This window comes from Mixophyes fleayi, chromosome 3, assembly GCF_038048845.1.
Source record: "Mixophyes fleayi isolate aMixFle1 chromosome 3, aMixFle1.hap1, whole genome shotgun sequence".
Classification (NCBI taxonomy): Eukaryota; Metazoa; Chordata; class Amphibia; order Anura; family Limnodynastidae; genus Mixophyes; species Mixophyes fleayi.
In genome coordinates this window covers 327,540,157-327,561,914 of record NC_134404.1, presented here as the reverse complement: position 1 = coordinate 327,561,914, position 21,758 = coordinate 327,540,157, and positions in this window count along the sequence as shown.

Here is a 21,758-nt window from a genome sequence, read left to right as displayed (position 1 = left end):
GTCATATAGACTGCAGCTTCAAAACACTGTACAGACGAGCACTTTGGGAGAAAATAAAATGCTTATTGCTTTCTGTTCCATCATAATCTGTAAAAATAAATCCACATGGAATATCCGAACTCCAAGGGGTATATTTCATAAACTGCGGGTTTGAAAAAGTGGAGATGTTGCCTATAGCAACCAATCAGATTCTAGTTATTTATTTAGTACATTCTACAAAATGACATACAGAATCTGATTGGTTGCTATAGGCAACATCTCCACTTTTTAAAATTTGCAGTTTAGTACATATACCACAAAGAGTCAAAGTAGTATCCAGAGAGGACGGATTGAGACTGGTGGTTTGTTGTCTCTTTTCATGGCATCCAAACCTGATGTTGCAATTGCCCGAAAACTTTCCTCCACGCCACTGTAACAAATGAAAATTTCCAGCATAGCCTATAACACATAAGATGACCCAAAAAAGGGTTTTTGCCCTGTGCTGCCCCCTTTCCTTCAGCTGCATTCCAGTCGGGGACTCCAGAGAGATCGGGAAGAGCTCAGACCAGATGAGGGAGATGCCTTTGGTAGAGATCCTTACAACAAATCAGTGGTTAATCACACAGCTGCACAAAACTGGAAACCAGCTAAATCATTTCCAATATCCTAACACTGTCAGGAACGCTGGAACAGGATTCACATAGAGTGTTCAGAATACAGAGACACAGGGAGCAACGGAGTCAGACTAACCAAAGTCCAGGGCCAGGCATCAAACAACATGGACAGGAATGGAAGCTGGGGTCAAGCAGCAGAGAAATCCACATAGTCACAGTCTGGTAAATGCACAAGGAACTGGATAACCTACTGAGAAGAAAGACAAGAAGTCGGTGTTCTGACAACATCTTACTCTGAGGCAGAGGTTTATATAGGCCACTGATCACCAGCAGGTGAGCATAGAGAGAAGCATTGAGCATGCTCCAGATGAATGTACACTGATGGTTTCCTCCAACACTCAATTACATCTGAGCAGGCCCAGGGGCTCTGAGGGGTTTCCTGCATAGATAACACAGTAGGACATGTTCTGTGAAAAGGTATTCCATACAGGATTCTGCCAGTTCCATTCATTGCTGTTGAACAGAATGCAGCTCAAAGGGAACTTTAGAAAACATCATTGATCCCTATGAGGATTGCATGGGCTGTTCACATGCCCACTTGGGCCAACAAAGGCTGAGCATAGAAGGAACAAACCTATTGTAAACTGTGGCTGTGCTCTGTGGATCATTGCTAAGTTGCTCCAAGTTTCTGTGTGAACAGCACTTGCTATACTAATACATGATTTCTTGTTAAATAATCCATAGAAACATAGAATTTCACAGCAGATGGTAATTTACATGCTCTGACATTTGTCCCTGATTCATGTTGGAGCCAAATTTGCACAGAAGTTGCATTTTAAAAAGAGCACAAAATTTATAGTTCCCACCGTAATCAAATCTAAGGTTATCTCAAGATACGTTTGGATTTGAATCGTGGTGGAAATATGCTCTAAGCGTTACTTGCTGTATGTCGATACAACAGACTGCTGTATATGAATGAGCATATGTACAATATGTCGCATCAGAACAAATAATAAAGTTAGAACATAATAGCCGATTACCTGTCAAAGGCAAGTTCATCCCGGGAATGGACTCTGCATCAGGAAGTGCTCCAGCTACTAGTAAAACATGACAGACTTCCTCAAGTGGACATTATGGCAACAAACAAGAATACCAAGGTACCCAGGTCCTTCTCTTGGCATATGGCTTCAGGGATAGATGGATTAGACATTTTGACAGTTTTGCGGATGTTTCACCAGGGTTGTGTCTTCCCTCTGTTCATGATCCTCATTCTTAAAAAGGTCAAGAAAAGAAATAGCAGAAGTGATAGCAATTCTTCAGCTTTGGCAGCATCGACTGTGGTTCATCATAGCCTGGGTAGAGCTCCGAGAACTACCATGGTCTATACCACTTTGATCAGATCTCCTGCACCAAGGCCCATGTCTTTATCCAGACCTAGAACAGCTAGCCTTTAGTTTCTGCCAAGCAGTGAAGAGGATTCATCCCTTTATTAGGTCCTTTGTGGATCCGTGGTACCTCAGTTTATTTCTCAAAACTCTGATTCCTTTTGAACCACTACAAGAGGTTACTCTGAGATGGATAACACTAAAGATGTTTTTTCCTAGTGGCAGTTACTTCTGCTCGCAGGGTTGGAGAATTATAAGCATTCTGGTACAAGGAACTCTTTCTGAATATCTATGCCGACAAAGTGGTACTTAGAGTCAATCCAGGAGATCGTACTGACAGCCCTATGCCCACAACCTGTTGATGGAAAGGAAAGGAAGCTGCACTCCTAGGACTTAGAGCAATTTTCATATATTTATGCAAGACAGAAGAATTTAGAAGCAAGGAAGAACTATGTGATTTCCTACAGGACCTAGGAAAGGGTATGCTGCTTCTGAAAAAGCCACTTCCAGAAAGGCTCAAAGAAATAATTATACAGCCATACAAAAGGAATGGGCAAGGTGTTAGAGACACAGAGAGGCCGCTCAGCACAACCAGTAGCCACATCTTTGGCAAGAAGGGCTCATACTTCAGTCACAGAGCTTTGTGAAGCAGTTGGATGGACATCTATCCAAACCGTCACTAGACTTTATCATCTAGACATCTTATCTGCTATTGACTCAGTTTTGGATATATGTTCTCCACACAGCCAGTGAATAAATTCATGATTATGCAGCATACATGACTGATCTGTTCTGTTGTAGCCCCACTACTATGCTGCTTGGGTACATCCCATTGTAGTGGCTGCTTTGGAGTATTTAGAGTAAATAGAATTAACATTAACGGTAGCTGTGAGGTACATAGGAAGATGACCTGAGGGCGAGTTGTCCACTGCCAAAGCTAGATTCATCTTCCAAAACTTCATTTTGCTCACCGACATCCTACTTCTTCTATACTTTACAGCACTTCCACTGTGCTGGTGGGAGGAAGTGCTTTAAATAAAATGCTCTCTCCCAAATGAATGCTCTTCCTGGAGCTCACAAGGATCCATGTAGTAAAGGAATAAGTAGCATCAGAGAACCTGGTCCTTTTTAGGATGAACTTATGAAAACATTCTTGTCTCATCTTACAAACTGAACAATCATAACAAAAGGATGTGAGCCACCAAGAGAACAACAATTTGTTTCACTTTGCACAACAGTGATTCCAGCAAGCTGTGGAACAATCCCTGAAGTGACTGGTCTAAGTGGGCTGCCAGGGACGTCTGTGCATGGGTTTTAGATCTTAGTTACTGTCAGAAGAAACAAAAACAGAATGTTCGCTGCATATATTAAAACTCTTGTCTTAGGTGCTTGCTGGGTGTTCCGTGTATGTTCAGCCATGAAAAACGTATGGAGGGCTAAAATACTAACCTCACACTACCCCAGCCCTATAGTAATGAATAATTATGTTCCCTTAGAGATAAATTCCATAAACACTCTATATAATTTTCTTGCATATGAGGACTGCGAACTTCTGCAATTCATTAAACTTACAAAAACTCTGCTTTTCTCAGCAAGGTAACACCATCTCAGGACGGCTTTATCTGTCATCTTCTATGGCATCCAGCTGAAGCCTCTCCGGCTTGGCTGGATCTCTCACCCGTGGAAGCGCTATGTGTATGAGCACAGCACTTCCTCCATTCACCTGCAGCGCTAGGCTGCCGGTAAATAGTAAAAAGAGTTTATGCCGGAGGGGGGCTTTGCCGGGGCTACATGGTAAATTACAGCAGTGCCTAAATATGCATGACTGCGCTTTGCAGCGATGCATAAATGTTGTCACTGAACTGTTTTAATACATAGAATCCTAAGGGAGGTTTTCAATTATGATTTGCGGCCGCGCTTAAATGCGGCTGCATGTATAAAGTGTCATTACGGTGGTACCGCAACATCATGGATTTACATGCACACCCCAAATCTGCGATGTTGCGGTATGGGACACAGGCGTAATCGCGGTCGCAAATCCTAATTGAATATGCCCCTTAATGTGTTCAAACCTGCTCTAAACAATTAAGTGTTACTCGTCCTCGTCACTTTGCTCTTCTGTAACTGGTTTCTGAAAGGGTTATACATGTACTGCACATGGGGGACAGCAGACTTGTTAGGACGCTGTTCTTCCTGGCTCCTGTCTGTACATCAGTATCATGTGTTACCTGTTCCATGATAAAGACCTGTGGTATTATTGTAAGAACCTCGTGTCTCATCATCGGTCCCGTCCTCAAGCTATTTGCTTATCTTCAGAACCTGAAGATACGTTGATCAGTAAGTTGTGTCATGTGAGAAAAACAGGTTGTTGTCTTTGTAATGTTATACGTACAGTATGAAGTGGTTTCCTCCCAGAGATGAGGGACCTGCAAATAGTTTGTTCCAACGTTTTAACAACATAAATACAATGAATGCACCTTTTGACTATAAAACAAAATCCTGGATATCAACAGGCCGCTACTTTCTTCTTTGTTTTAACTAAAAACAGATGATTTCCTATATATAAAAATGCAGATTATAGAGCAGAATTAATGTAACCTGTTGATCATTACATTCTATAAGGAAAGTGCTGTCATTGAAGTCCGTGAACAATTACTGTTAATGGAAAGCTTTCCTTTTACTTGACTGGTTAGTGATGTATGATAATTGATACAGTAATTTTGATGACAGTTGCAGGAAATGTGTAATACTCTCTATGTACGTTTCATCTAGTGGCTTATTTATGAAATGTCTGCCCATCAAATGTATACAGTGTATATGATAAGAATATGGAAAAGCAAAATAGAATTATGTTTGATGTTTTGTGATATCTTTTACATTCTCTTCCCTGCAGAATCTTTAAACGGCCACATGTCCTTCCTCATCGTCTTCTTACTGCCATTTCTTAATGTGACTTTATAATATTGTTTTGTTTGCTCTGTTGAAAACTGACTTTATGCTGGGTTTATTCTGATGATCTCTTTTGCTATTGTGCAGTTTCAGGTTTGCTAAATCTGGTTAAATAGAAATGACAATGTGTGACTTAAAAAAAAATATATACTTGAACATACAGTATAAATAGGCTTCTAGAAGTCGATTTCTAAAATTATCACATGTGCATGTCAGGGGAGGGGGGGGGGAGAGGTTGTTTTTTACTGTAATAGGGGTGGAGGCTGGGTATTAATTTAATGATGAGATTGGGTGATAATGATTTAATAGTGGGTAGGAAATATTAATTTGTTGATGGGGCAATTTATTTCATTGTAAGGACTAATTGAATTTTGTGGTCATAGTAATGACTACTAATTTTAAGTGATATGTTGGCATTTAATTTTTTAAAATTGTAATTAATGTTAGGGTATGTTAGGAGCTGCAGTGCTAATCGAGACAGCTCACACTAACACACTCCCTGTCCTGGATGTTGCTTAGTAGCCGAGATGCTATGTCTTCTGTTTCTGAGCCGCCACGCTGTTCGCGGCAAATCACACTGCATCTTCTGTCCTGGCTGTTGCTTAGCAGCCTGGACGCTGCCCTGCCTTTTCCGTCTTGGCTGCTTGCTAGGCAGCCTCCTCAGTGATTGCTGTCATGTGACTGGATGGAATTCTCTCCCTCGCACAGTAAGACTCTCCTCTGGTCTACAAACTTTCAAGCATTCTCTGAAAACCTACCTCTTCAGACAAGCTTATAATATTCCTCAGCCACCCTCTTAACCTCGCTACCTTTAGCCTGTTACACAATTTCACACAAGACAACTACCCCCTGACCAACATTGTTGTGTGACGGGTTCATTTAGCTTATGAGTCACTTTTACCTTTGCAGTCTGGCTGGGCCAAAATGCAAAATGTAGACGTAACCTCATGTGTCAATCTCCCATTGTCCCATAGATTGTAAGCTTGCGAGCAGGGCCTTCTCACCTCTTTGTCTGTTTTACCCAGTTTGTTTATTAGTTTATTATGTTTGTCCCCAATTGTAAAGCTCTACGGAATATGTTGGCGCTATATAAATAAATGATGATGATGATGATGATGACAGGAGACATAGCCTCCCTACCAGTTATAGTGTTCTTGCCCTGCATTATCCGTGAAGCCTGCTGTGTTTCTAAACCTGAGATTCTGATTGACTGTCCGTTAACTGACTCTACTTGTTCCTGGATTCTCCTTGTCTTCCGCTAGCCTTGACCCTTGGCTTTGCATTTGGACTCTTCTTGCTCGCTGCCCGACCTGACCTACTGGCTTGATCTTGGTATTTTCTGCTTGTGCCTGCCCTCGACCATTAGCATCGGTACTGGTTATTCTGTGTATACCATTTGGTGTACTACTACTCCCAGCCTTCATATTCCCTCACTACCTATATTCTAAGATAAACTCTTACTACTCAAGTAGTACAAGACCTGGGGGCATCTGAGTACCTGTGAGAATATCGCTCTCTGCCGGAGAGGCGGCTGCTATAGTTGAAGACCTCTCATTGCCTTGTTCTAAGAATTTATCTGTTTTCCAGTGGGAGACGTTACAGGGGGATTTGAGGATTATTAACTTAATGTGGGGCTGAGTTTAGGGAGAAGGAGGCTATTTATTAATTGTGAAGATCAATTATTCCATATTGTGGCAATTTAGGGAAAAGGGGTTAATTATTACATGGGAATACTAATTATTTAATATTGGGGCTGTTTGGGGGGAAATAAGTGAATTTATTAAATGTGAGTACCATTAATTTAATGTCAGGGCAAGGTGGGGGGAATTAGGTCTATCTATTAATTCTGAATGCTATTTATTTAATGTTGGGGCTATTTGGGAGAATTAAGTCTATTTATTAAATGTGAATGCTATTAATTTACTGTCAGGACCGGTTTCAGATAGTTAGGCTTAATTATTAAACATAGGTGCTATTGATTTAACGTCAGGGTAGGTTGGGAGAGTCAGGACTAAATGGTTCATTCACTGCTAGACTTTCCATATATCAGGTACCTATCACCTTTTTCCCCAACAGGGCCCCCAATTCCAGGATCCAGACAAGTAGCAGCTGAGTTTAAGACACCAGCAGCCACAGGTAGTGAAAGCTGCAGGAACAGGTAGGAGAGTGCAGCCCGTCTGCCAACTGTCCTGATTCTGGTGGGACAGTCCCGACTTTGTGTGATTATCCTGCTCAGTCAGAAGAAAAGTTGGGATATATGTCCCGCTTCACACTTGAAATTCTTCATGCAAATAAGATAATATTTTGTTAGATTTTTGTTAGAGTCTGATACTTACATTTGATGAGATTAACAGGGAGCTAAGTTGAATGAATAGATGACATAGGTAGCAATTAGAAAGCTGTGTACTTCATCTAAGTCAGGCTGTACATAATCATAGGGCATGATGAGCCATCCATGAGAAGTGATAGCTTGGCAGGTCTGGTAAATACAGACACACAAGTTAAGCATACTTGCCTACTCTCCCAGAATTCCCGGGAGGCTCCCGGAAGAGTAGGCAAAGCTCCTGCAATCGCCGAAATTCACGGCATTAAATGGAGGGGGGCGGTGTTTAATCACGTCATTAAGCCCCACCCCCGTTATTCAATGCTGTGAATTTCAGCATTTTATAATGGGGTGGGGCTATGATGATGATGCAGTAATGTCACCACGCCCCCTCCTACCCCTTGTCACACGATCACATGACTTTTCCCCTGGATCTCCCTGGGCAAATCTTAAAAGTTGGCATGTATGAAATTAACTCTTTACTTAACCTAGACGTAGTGTCTAGTCATTGGTCTCTCTGCTTCCAGGTGGGTGCAGGGGTGGATTCTACACCCAGACAATGTTCTCTCTCTCCATGCTCTTAACCCTTTCATGCAATGTGATTTTGTAACCATCACATGCGACCGAGACATGCCGCTTATTAACATTTAAAAACTTTATAATAGAGATGAGGGTTTGAGCTTATCAACTGCTACAACGTGGCCAAGGATTGGTTTGTTGAATTCCTGGCCCTGCCATGTGTACATTCAGGATTCCAAACTGTTTATACAAAGCACAATCCCAGTGTGACATCACCAGGGATTTCCTCTCGGCAGCTAGGTCTAATATCTTCCATGGGATTATAGATATCCAATGCAAGGCATTACTATTAGATCCATGGGCAGCATGATGGCTCAGTGGTTAGCACTTCTGCCTTACAGCACTGGGGTCATGATTTCAATTCCCGACCATGGCCTTATCTGTGAGGAGTTTTTATGTTCTCCCCGTGTTTGCGTGGGTTTCCTCCGGGTGCTCCGGTTTCCTCCCACACTCCAAAAACATACTGGTAGGTTAGTTGACTGCTAACAAATTGACCCTAGTGTGTGTGTGTGTGTGTCTGTGTCTATGTTAGGGAATTTAGACTGTAAGCTCCAATGGGGCAGGGACTGATGTGAGCGAGTTCTCTGTGCAGCGCTGCGGAATTAGTGGCGCTATATAAATAAATGATGATGATGCTGACATGGATCTAACATACCTAGAAGTAATATGGCCACGCCCCCTGTCCCGCTACTAGGGACTGGAGTGTTGGGAGGCGCGATCTAACAGTGACGGCCATTGTAACCGTAGTTTGAATTTGATCTATTTTTGGCAAAAATGGGGGAGACATATCCGAATCTCTGTTTACTCCTAAAGGTCTCACTTGGTTAAAATAAAATAGTGGAAAAAATGACATCTAAAGATGAAAGAAACAAGAACACAAAAAAATACCATTTTTTTGCCCTTATAACTCCCAATACCTTGATTACAAGTAGACATATATGGTATCCTTATACTCACAGCAGCGGTAATATGAGACGGATTTTTAAGGGACCAGAAACATCTCTCACATCCACTATGAATCTGGGCCATGGCCATAAATCAAATACTCTGGAGGCCTTCGCCTCCTTGTACACTGATTATGTGGAGTTACCGGTCACAGCTATGGATGTTATCATGAAAGCGGCGGTTGTTACAGTAACCTCAACATGATTAGATTAAACATTAAGCCTTGCAAAGCAATAAAAAAAAGATGCAGGTTTTCTCCTGGACAAACCATGCTGCATTGGAAGGAGTGCAAATCCATGTATGGAAAATTCTGCTTGCTTTTGCATTTAACACATATATGCTGGCAGGGCCGGTGCTAGGGTCCGTGGCGCCCTAGGCATATTTTCAAAATCAATGCGCCGCGCCCCCCGCCCAACCCCCGCAACATTTTCAAAATCGGCGTCCCCACCCTGCACACTTACAAAATAGTGTGTAAGTGTGCAGGGTGGGGGCGCTGATTTTGAAAATGTGCGTCTTTTCTTACCTTAACTTACCTCCTCTCTGCTCCGTCTGCTCCCCTCCACTCACTGACACTGTCGGGCCGCGATGATGATGTCACGCCCGACAGTCAGTCAGTGGAGGGGAGCAGACGGAGCAGAGAGGCGGCGGGGGTGAGCAATAGTCCCTCCCCCCCTCCCTGTGGATCTATTTGAAGCTGTGCGGCGGCCGTGAAAGGTATGGTCAGCGGTCGCCGCACAGTTTTAAAGGAATTTTTAATCTGTGGCGCCCTCCGGCGCCCTAGGCAAGTGCCTAACCTTGCCTAATGGGAGCGCCGGGCCTGTATGCTGGATAGTTTTATTTTTACACTGCAATTTAGAGTTGAGTTAGGACACGACCCCTCCTAACTCTATATCCGTCCTCACATTTTAAATTTGCCCTCCTTGCGATGCAAAAAGATTTTGCAAAGGTGCGAATTTGCTTCTTTTAGTTTTTGCTTCGCCCCTGATGTTAAATGATGCCCATTATGTGCAGAGTCGCGTTGCAAGCAGTTGTCTTAGAGTAACACTGATAAATGTGAAGGGGCTTTTGCTGTAACATGCACTAAGACCCAAAGGCCTTGAGCTATGTCACTGGGAATATTAAATACTTGACACTTCAATCATTTCTAGGGTCAAATACAGTGAGCCTGATTCATCAAGGCCCGTATTCTGAGCGCAACCCACGTTCAGTGTTATACGCACATATTTAGGCTTTGCGTCTGCCTGAATTCAGCAAGGCTCGGATCCCAAGGTACGTGTGGTTTTGAAATTGGAGGCAGGTCTGCTGTGCTCTGCTACACCGGACACAGCTGGATGAGTCCAATACCTATGTGGATTATAAATTCTTGCATTACTGTTACCAGCTAATAATAAAGGCATTAATGTTAAAAAAAAATAAAGTGTTTCGTCCTACCATGAAATACATTTATTAGAATGTTGTTAATGTCTACTGACCATACAATATAGTTTTACAGTTGTTCCTGATTGCAAACACATGTTATAGCATGCATACGAGACTGTCATTACTACTGATCAGGACTTAGACTAGCCCTTTGGCTGGAGCAGAAAAACAAGTAACTTTCAAACGCTCAGAGCTGGATTCGGACGTGGCTGCGTGTGCTTGAGAATGGCACCCTCCTGAGGTAAATTCACTACGGCAAAATGCCCCATCCACGCCCAGTTCACTCCCCGAAATCGTAGGCTGTAGTAAGTGTCCATTGCCTGCGCTGGCGAATGGAACATTCCTAGCATGAGTTTATTTAATGTTTATGACAATTATAATTCTCATCATTAAACTGGATTTAGCAATTTCTGAATTTTGATACATGTTGGTTTGTAATCTATTTTTATTTCATTTTTGTTGGTGCTGGACTTCTTTCCAATTAAAACTCCAGTCACGCCACGTTCTGGTCTTGCGGTGCACAGCTGGTGTGTGCAGAGATGATCTCCGTACAACGTAGGAGGGGGCTGGAGGGTGAGAGTCAGCACAGTTGTTGGGGATAATGCAGTTGTCTGAAGTGGAGGGATAGATAATGAATGTCTCAGTTGTAGAGGGGACAAAGGGCAGCAGGTGTGGAGTGGGGGGAAAGGTCTTAGTGTCAGACTGGACAGTCCCCAAATTCTAGCTGTAGGAGTCATGAGGGTATAGGAGTAATAGTTGTTCCCACTTCGTATTAGAGGGTAAAGAAGGACAGTAATTGAGTTATTTAAGGAATCTTAATCCTCACAAACAGGCCGCAGAACAAGTCACAGACTCTTAATTCTTTACAGAAAATCTTTTGACTTGAAAGCACAATGGTCTCTTATAGTGAAAAAGTACCGAACGGACAGTCACCCGCAGCGGACCAGAGGTCTGTAGGTGCATTAGGAGAAGTATTCACTGTGCATTATACATGATGTGACTAGTTAGGGGCCCGGCACCATCTCCTGGGGCAGATGCTCTTTATAGCAGCATAGATTCACACAAGTCCAAAGATTTCGTGCAACTGGCCTCAGCTAGTTTTATTCAGTAAGAAATCAAAAGAAAACTCCAAAATAAGCACCTTGCCGTCCGGCTCTAACTAAACACTGGTCACTGCTGACTAACAAACTAAGACAAAACAAATAGAAGTTTCAGCACAGTTACTTACAGGGAGATATCAGGGTTCCTCTCACAGAGACTCTACAGCCCCTGTCCCCAGGCAGTGAGAGACTGACTGAGCTGCAGCCTTTTACCAGCACCTCTCAGGTGCAACTCCTGATTACCAGCAGGATCACTGGTAACTTGGAAGACCCTATTAATGGGACTGATGGATGGAGCCCGCCCTCACTCTCCATCCACAACCCCAGGAAGTTTTTCCGACTTTTCAACAGGCCAATAGCCCGTCAGCAGCTTACACACAATACACATTTACCTGGGGTTTTAAAACAAGTAGCTTAAGGAACCTAGGTGAAATATATACGTGCCATCATACACTAATCCAGTGACTTTGTCACAATGGTAACATAAATTCCAATCAGAACATGTATGATTCCATTATTACATAATTAGTTGTCAAATGATTTGCTGCATTGTGGAAACCACGCTGTGAGTTTGGACTCAAGCGAATAAGACACGAGGACATGTGCCTCCCATCGTCTCTGCTTACTGACCTGCCCTCATCTTGCTGTGTTATTGCAATTTGTGTTCATATGCGTTTGCTAACATACGCTATTATATTCCATGCGTATTTTATGCTATTGGTTATATACTAGACAGAACAAGAGGTCTGGGCTAAACAATGAGGTAAACAAACTCCTTATCATCCAACAAGGACATTAAATAAGAGTACCCTGGCCCAGACTCCTATGCACTCTCTCCCCAGGGAACCAACGGCCCCCAGCTAGCAGGGGGAGGACACTTCGGAATTATCCCTATCATCTTACCACCTATCACAAGCCAGCTCCTGCCCTAATACACCCCCCCCCCTCCCCCATTAGCTCCATCACTGTGGGAATAATAAGGGTTATATAGCCTGTTCCTGGGAGCTGTAAAGGGAGATCTTGTTTTTGTGGTGACTAAGGGGCACATTTATCAATATTCACATAAAGTGAAAAGTAGTTTTCAATCCTTATCGCAATGATAAGAATTGAACTATTTCTCACATTTATGTACAGCCCTGCACAGAAACAGCAGTTCCGAAAAACTGCTGTTTCAGTGATAAAAAAAATCATACTTACCCCCCTTTTCGGAAGCGCTGTCTCCGGGTCTTCTCTTCACTCTTCAATTGCGCATGTCCAGTTCCAAGAACTGGACATGCGCACACAGATCCCCTCTCTGTCTCTGCAATATCGTTGCAGAGAGAGCGCGATGAGTGACAGGGAGGGATCATGTGATCCCTCCACACATGCGCTGTCCAGCTCTGCTCTTCGGAGCAGAGCTGACAGCAGTAGATTTCTTCAATTCGGATGATGTACGCCAGCTTCAGCTCATTAACATGACAAGTTCCCGAAAAAAATGTTTTTTCGGGACTTGTTAGATTGCGGCCAGGAGCAGTCACCATTCTGTTGAATGGTGACTGCTACCAAAAACGAAGAGGAATGCAAAGCAGCAGATATCCATGATATCTGCTGCGATGCACCCTTAATAAATTTGCGAAGGACAGGAGGACACCTTAATGACCCGTTAAAAGCACTATCGTGCTTTATTAAATATGCCCCTAGGTACGTCCGTCATGTGACTACGCAGTGCTAGCAAGGAATTCTCCTGCCTGGTATCTGTACATCATCTCGCTTGTTCTGCAATCTGCTGAGCAAACTACACCTAGGTGATTTTCAACGAACCCAACAGGGCGCACGGTCCTACACATGTATTAATAGGCTGAAGAGTAGGTCGTAAAAACACAACCCCGAAAACACTAGTGGTCAAGTATCCCTGTCAAGGGGAAAATGAATTTAAAAGACTTATAGGTGTATGTATCTTTATGTGGAGATAACAAAGACTTCTTATTGCCACTTATCACAGAGATAGAAAGTCAGTCGCAATTTACTAATAAGGTATCACCTGAGCAGCTGAAACTACTGGGTGGTAGCGGTAAGAGAAGTCTTATCACTTTGCCAGACAGTCCTGGATGCATCCTATGATAAAGCTTATCTCAATGCAGCCAAATGTTAGGGCTGTAAGCGTGCACAGAGAGCGAAAACTCTGAAGTGGTTATCAGCTGAGAAGATTCTTCTGATCGTGGACTCATTGGAGTGAAGAGTGCAATGCAGGAAGCCCCTGACGCGTATCATTCTACAGCTTCATCAACCTCAACATTTATTATATAATAATAAATGACTGCAATAAAGAAAGCCACGCGTTTCGTTCTACAACTCCAGAGGTATGATCACAGTCTTCATAACTCTTGTTATATTAACAGCTCATTAAATACTACACAATATTGTACCGCACTGACTATTTCTAGGTCTGTTTCCTGAAAATAGCTACTGTCTACCTGTGGAGTCCCAGTGACACTGTAACAACAAATATGCTGATCTACTAATTTTTATATTGTAAGAAAAATAAAAGTCAACATCCTAATACACTCAGTACTACACAATTGCGATCGTCCTTCTCTACTCTGCATTTTCCAGTATATCCCCAAGCCCAGAAAAGTAGGCACTTACAGGCCCAAGGACCGGGAAGTAGCCTGCACTGTAAAATGCGCTGGTTGGGGATAAACTCACTGGCACAAAAGAAAACAAACAAGATGAGCCCACAGTTTTGGCACTAGATCAATCAGAGCTAATTGCTGAGTAGTTGCTGTAAGTTATTGCTCTTTTGCACTCTGTTGGTAAGTCCCACATTCATATGCATATATAGGGGTGCCATGATGTGTCTCTGAAACAGTCCACGGAGACACATGACAACAGAGATTTTACTAAAATCTATGCTCATTTTCCTTCTCATAGTCATGCTGTCACACTCACGAGGGTGAAGTGGCGACACCTACCAGCAGTTGGCGCTGCTGAGCACTGAGGCGCGGAGTCTAACACACCCCTAGTTTTCACCAGGGACCCCCTCAAGGAGGTATTGGCTTGGCTGCAAGGGACGTGCAGGTCGCGGCCCTCAGTATCAGTGAGCTGGCGAGGTATCAGAGGAGACAGCGGTGACGGACCACCAGGATGCGGTGTGGAACACTGGATGCAGCAGAAGGAGAATAGTCAGCAAGCCGGGTCAAAACCAGAGAGACGAACAGAGCCAAATCAGAGTCAGGAGAATGGTCAGGAAGCCGGGTCAGAACCAAATATCACTCTAAGCCAAAATCAGGAACCAAAGGAGAAGTCAGGAACAGGCCGGGGTCAGAATCCAAATAGGCAAACAATACAGGAACAAAACGCTGGAGCAAGGCTGAAGACCAAATACTCTGACAAGCAAATGGCATCAGAATGTCCTTTAAATAGATGAGAGAGAGCCCTGATAGGTGCTGCCATAATCGGTGGGAAAATCGCAACCAATCGCTGTGCGACGGACCGTTGAGCGTATGGATGGTAAACAGGAACAGCGATAGTGGTTGCTATGCAGCGGTGTCTGGAATGGAAAATGCGCGTCGCTATGCGACGGGACGTGGACCTTGCAAGGAGACAGGCACTCGTCTGGAGGCAGAAGCAGGACGGCGACTGACACATGATGAGCCGAGATTATAGTACCGTATTATCTGGCAAGGTGCGCAGCCAAATATCATGTCCGCTGACACTTCACGGCTATTGGAATCTGACCTATAATGTTTTAAGGTCACCAGTGTATTTCTTTGTATAACGAACTCGTCCACTTTGATAAATTGAAAGTGAGGGTCAGTTCCCGTATACAATATTGTTATACAATACCTCAAATTTTCCTAATTCACGAGAACTCATATCCACACCCACAATCTGGCCAACTTTATCCTAATTACCCACCGATAAACTATTAGGCTGCACCACTTTTTCCAGCAATAAATTGGGACTGTACTGAAAATAATGGGACAGTTGTGGACACAATTGTATGAGTTTCTACCAATGACGCTTACAGAACAATCGTTTATCTCTTACTGAACAAAGTTTCTCTCTTCTGTATTATATATTTTTTCTTCAATGATAGAGATGCATGAAATATTTTTCTACTTGTGGTGTTTGAATATATATTCAGTGGATCTAACCAAATATTTTTAATAGCAGAGCGAATACTTCTATTTTAATTTTTTCAGTGTCAGGGATACATTATATTAAACAGCATTCTCCAAGATAAGAGTTTTTGCTGCCTTGATTCTTCAAATTGTATTTTCTAAGGTCACATTTCATTTTGCTCACCTTAACAGCTATAGACGGATAGAAATGAGAATTCTGGAAAGTAATTTAATTAATATATGCGAAGGTGATATACTAGAATAAACCACTAGATGGAGCAATTGTCCAGTTTTCTCATCATAATGATGATGTGCATGTCACTGGGTTCATTTTAAAGGCAACCGAGATAACAAAATAAAATTAAAGGAAAGTATATGACACTATAAAATGCAAACTACAAATACTTACAAAAAGGCTAAAACACTCAAGGCCTGATTCATTAAGGAACATAAATATGTGCGGTATTTAGTCTATGAAAGCAAGTGACCCTTACGACAGCCTACAATTTTATGGGTGGAGCGGGGAGTGGGCTGGACGTATGCACTTAGTCAATGTACAGTAAGGGCGTGCCAAGCTTGAGCGCATGCAGCAACGTCCAATGCAAGCTTTAGGGATCTCAAAGGTATGTGTTTCCTGTGGTATCACTTACACCAGTACTGATTACTAGTGATGACGGCTGTGTACGCAGCTAGAACATGTGTTTGTAATCAGGAGCAACTGTAAAAATGTATTTTATGCACAGTGGACATTGATAACATCAGGATAAATTTATTGGAGTGATAAAAAAAAGATTAAAAAAAACAATTTTGTCATTAATGCCTATATCATTAACATAATAATAGGTGACAATCATTGAATACTTTTTTTTTTTTTTTAACTTTTGAGACTTTATATTACATATATGTATTATACGTATCCTGCAGTCTGTAAGACCAGAGCGGACCTAGACCCGTATTCAACAAGAGATGTAATTCAGATCCGCCTTTAGCTGAATACGAATGTATGCCGATTTACCTGCGTTTTAAAAAAAAAATGCAATTTATGTTCGTTTATTATCTAGTATGCCAATGTCTTCCTGCAACTTTTATGAAATACACAACTTTTTTTTCCCTTCTAGCTATTGTCTGTGCTTTTTAGCCATGTATTTATATCATCAGCAGCAATTGTTTATTTTTCTTAGCCTGTGATATGACCAATATCTCTACTGTGCTCTCTGCGTTGGACAAAATTGTATTCAAGGAGCAAAAATAAACAACTGTGCCTGTGCATATAAATACAAGGCTAACATGCACAGAAGATAGACGTAAATGGCAATGTATTACAAAAAGGTTACAATAAAGCCAGTACAAGACAGTCAATTAAAATCAGATAAATGGTGAAAACCCTTCAATGCATTATATGGCCATTACATACAGCATTAGTCGTAAGATATTCTGACAGAATTGTATGTTCTGAGAGATGAAGCGTTAGAAATCACTGCTTCATCAGCTTCCTGCTCTGACTTGTCTCAGTTTCCTGTTATAGGATAAGATTTCCAGGTCACTGACAGACAGATCGGTGTAATAGATGCAAACAAATGATCATCAGGAACGAGGAAAAACCTGACCAATCGGAATGTGTTAGGTGTGGTGGACACAAGATCTATTCGGATAATAATCCAAGTCGGCATGTGTGGTATCTGACAAATAAACCGGCCCCTTCCTCTATCAAACTGTCATTCTACCCATTTGTTGAATAATCAGATCTGAGCGACTTGGCCGCTCTACCAGGTGTGATCATCGTACGTCATAGAGGCTGCTCTTGGCTGGTTTACTGAGGATATGTAAATACTATATTGTCAGGTTACATCAGTTTATCCCGTCCACCTTCCTGTAGTAGTAGAGGCTCGAACAGTGTTTTTTTTGTTTTTATGGACATAAATGGATCCTGGAACTAGGTACAAAGGGTGGGATGGGTTTAGGGCCAGGATTAAAGTAAACAAATAGATCTCCAAACTTGTTTATAATGGCAGCACGGTGGCTCAGTGGTTAGCACTTCTACCTTACAGCACTGGGGTGATGAGTTAAATTCCTGACCATGGCCTTATCTGTGAGGAATTTGTATGTTCTCCCCGTGTTCGCGTGGGTTTCCTCCAGGTGCTCCGGTTTCCTCCCACACTCCAAAAAAAAACTGGTAGGTTAATTGGCTGCTATCAAAATTGACATTAGTCTGTGTGTGTGTATGTGTGTGTCTATATTAGGGAATTTAGACTGTAAGCTACAATGGAGCAGGGACTGATGTGAGTGAGTTCTCTGTACAGCGCTGCGGAATCAGTGGCGCTATATAAATAAATGATGATGATGATGATAATGGGGAAGTCTTTGTCATGCATATAGGTCTATTGTTATAAAAGATGGAGAGTCACGGTACCGTCCTAATGGAGCGTACCCCAATGTATTAGGGCTGGATGTGCGCTGCTCGGTAGCGCAGAATAGTCTGCAGTAGGTGACGGCTATTTAATGGAGCTCACATGTTGTAGGCAGCTATGGCGGAGGATTAGGTATCAGTTTGGTGCAGTCCTTACATGTGAAATGAAGATGGTTACTATGGACAAGGTGATGCTGAAGTCACTTCTAGACCTGTTGTGGGGGTTCGTCAGGGTGTGTTTTGTGTTTTACGTTTGTATTTATGTTTTATTTATTGTCAAAGTAATTTTAAATAATTGTCTCCCGTGGCCTTTTTCACATCCAGCCACGAGGATTGTAGATTTGTTTTTATAGAATTTCTCTTTGATGGACAAAATAGACCTTATAGAATATTAAGCCGATATTATCTTTCTAACATTGTGTTTTTCCTCCTGTTCCCTCTCTTGTATATTGACTTCCACATTCATGTTTTGCTCTGACACATATAATAATAATCTTTTATTTGCACTTTCGCCAGACCTTACATTATGGTAATTTAAAGAGCCAGAGGATAACAAGTCTGTTTCTTGATTGACACCCACTGCCTATCAGGGTTTGGATTGGACCAGTCAAGAATATAAGAGAGCATAACAACTCGATAGCAGCTCAAAAATACAGGTAGTTTCCACTGAGATTTATATCTGTACGGTACGTCTTTCGTAAAACTGGGCTACCCCCCTCCCCTTTCCTCCCACCGACCACAAACAAAGCTCGTGATTAGGATCTGGAGATCAGTAAAGAATTTTTGTGGATATTAAATCGGAGGGTTTGCAGTAGATACAAAACCTTAGGTGGAACATTCATCTTAATGATATTGGGCCTGATTCATTAAGGATCTTAAATGAAGAGGTATCTTATTTCAGTCTCCTGGACAAAACCATGTTACAATGCAAGGGGTGCAAATTAGTATTCTGTTTTGCACATAAGTTAAATACTGACTGTTTTTTCATGTAGCACACAGATATCAACTTTAAATTTCAGTGTACAAATAAGCCATGAAGTATTTGTGTGCTACATGAAAAAACATTTTGAAGTTCAAAAGCTCTGCAAATGTATGGAGTTAAGATGTTGTTTCAGAGACAGAAACCACAGTGGTTTGTAATGATCGCTAAGAGATCATCAGCAAAGAGTGCTAGTTTATACTTCTCACCCCGCACCTGGAAGCCTGGAATATCTAGCTTGGCTCTAATCCACCTGGCGAGAGCTTCCTTAAATAATATAGAGATAAGAGTGGATAAGGGGCAGCCCTGTATCATTCCATTGGTAATACTATAGAACTCAGAGAGGGAGCATTTATCTTAATTCTAGCAGTAGGCATCCTATAAAGGGCATCGATCCCATGTAACAACGTGTCACTCACCCCCATGTGTTTCAGGACACCTGTCAGGAAGAGTCAGTTGACCCTATTGAATTCTTTTTCAGCATTGGTTGATAAGAGCAATGCTGACCTCTCTCCCTATGTGATGGGATGAGTGAAATCAATTAGTTTAGTGGTATTATCTTGCGCTTCTCTGCCCAGTACAAATCCAACCTCGTTATTGGCTTAGTGGTTAGCACTTCTGCCTCACAGCGCTGGGGTCATGAGTTCGATTCCCGACCATGGCCTTATCTGTGTGTAGTTTGTATGTTCTTCCCGTGTTTGCGTGGGTTTCTTCCGGGTGCTCCGGTTTCTTCCCACACTCCAAAAACATACTAGTAGGTTAATTGGCTGTTATCAAAATTGACCCTAGTCTGTCTCTATGTCTGTCTGTGTGTATGTTAGGGAATTTTAGACTGTAAGCTCCAATGGGGCAGGGACTGATGTGATTCCGCAGCGCTGTACAGAGAACTCATTCACATCAGTCCCTGCCCCATTGGAGCTTACAGTCTAAATTCCCTAATATAGACACACACTCACACACAGACAGAGAGGGAGACTAGGGTCAATTTTGATAGTAGCCAATTAACCTACCGGTATGTTTTTGGAGTGTGAGAGGAAACCGGAGCACCCGGAGGAAACCCACGCAAACACAGGGAGAACAGAACATACAAACTCCTCACAGATAAGGCCATGGTTGGGAATCAAACTCATGACCCCAATGCTGTGAGGCAGAAGTGCTAACCACTAGGCCACTGTGCTGCAGCAGAGAGGTCCAGGAGAATGAGATATCTAAATAGACCTTTAGGCAAAAACCTGCAGCATCGGATTTTTAATTAAATACACAAGGTTCATGTCTATAAACTTAAAGTTTCAATGTAGTCTTTAGTTGGTTCCTGCCTCTCATATTTGGGGTTTAGATTTATCCGACCTACCCCCAAAATTGGAAGTGTTGCCCTTAGCAACCAATCAGATTCTAGCTACCATTTATATAGTACATGATAGAAAATGTTAGCTAGGATCTGATTGGTTGCTAAGGGCAACACCTCCACTTATTTAGACATTTTGCTAAATCTACCCCCTGGTTTTCATTGTCAGATTTGAACATACGAGAGTGTAGCCAAATGTGTAAGATCTGTCCATTTTGTATCAGGATAAACTGCATAACAACTCGCTTATCTTTATTTATGCCCGAGACAACAGTATAGAAATCAAATAATATACAACACATTCATGTAATGTGCACACGCATAGCTGTGACATGTTATATGTTGCAATATTCACTGATTAAAACGTACTCATTATGCCAGTGAGTGGATCATTGCTTATATCCTGGCTCAGATCCCACACAGCATTAAGTGAGAATACACAGTGCTCCCAATACAAATACGCTGCAATGAAGTCTAAATATATCCTGTCCTTAAATAAACCACAGCCCATTTGCTGCCGTATTTCCATTGTCACATTTACATAAAAAAGAGAGGGCAAAATGACAAGTAATTCTGAACGCTGTGATTAACTCTGGAAATAGCAGCAAGTACTAAAAGATCTAAAAACTACAAGTCCCAGCATGCCCTGCCAGGTATCTGCTGACTATTGGCTGGCAGAGCATGCTGGGGCTTGTAGTTTCACAACATCTGGAGAGCCACAGGTTATCCAGGTCTGTTCTAGAAAACCCTTTGCTCGCACTGCTTCTGTTTCTGCGTCAGTGAGTCTACACGCACACAGCACGCCTGCTTCCCGGTCTTTGGAAACATAAATCTAAACCTACATTTGCAAGTTTGTGGACACTCCATAAAAGGTGAATAATGGAAACAGTAAGATCAATTATAAGCTTGCAAGCAGGGCACACTTACCTCTTTGTGTGTTTGTTAATACCTAGCGGTATATGTACTAAACGGCGGGTTTGAAAATGTGGAGATGTTGCCTATAGCAACCAATCAGATTCCAGCTGTCATTAGTACATTCTACAAAATGACAGCTAGAATCTGATTGGTTACTATAGGCAACATCTTCTCTTTTTCAAACTCACAGTTTAGTAAATCTAGCTCTTAGTCTTGTTTTATCATTGTGCTGCAAAGTATATTCGCGCTATATAAATAAATGTTAATAAGTAATTTTAGGGCAACCCCTTTCAATATTTTAGCTTTTCTCCTAAAAAAACTGCTTGTTTTAGACTAGTTTATGTCTTAAAACATTTACATGTGACACTTTTGTGTGGTTTTATTATGATGTTGAAGTGCGCCTGCAAAAGTGCAAATTGAATAAGCAAAATGCGCCGTAGTATAAGTAGATGTAGGTTGGGTTTCTGACAACTCAGACCGGTCAGAGAATTCAAGTGTTTTTGTGGGGAGGAAAAGTCTGTGCGTCCTACCATAAAACAGGGGAACACCTCCCTAAATGCGTACTCCCCCACCCCCACCGGCTCATTTAAATAATTTGTCTTGAAAAAGTTTGCTTTACGTCTTCAGGGCAAAACTATGCACAGTTAGCAAGGAATGCCTCCTATCCACCCCACTCCTTCCATCGGATGGTGCAAAGTTTGCGCTCCCATTAATGC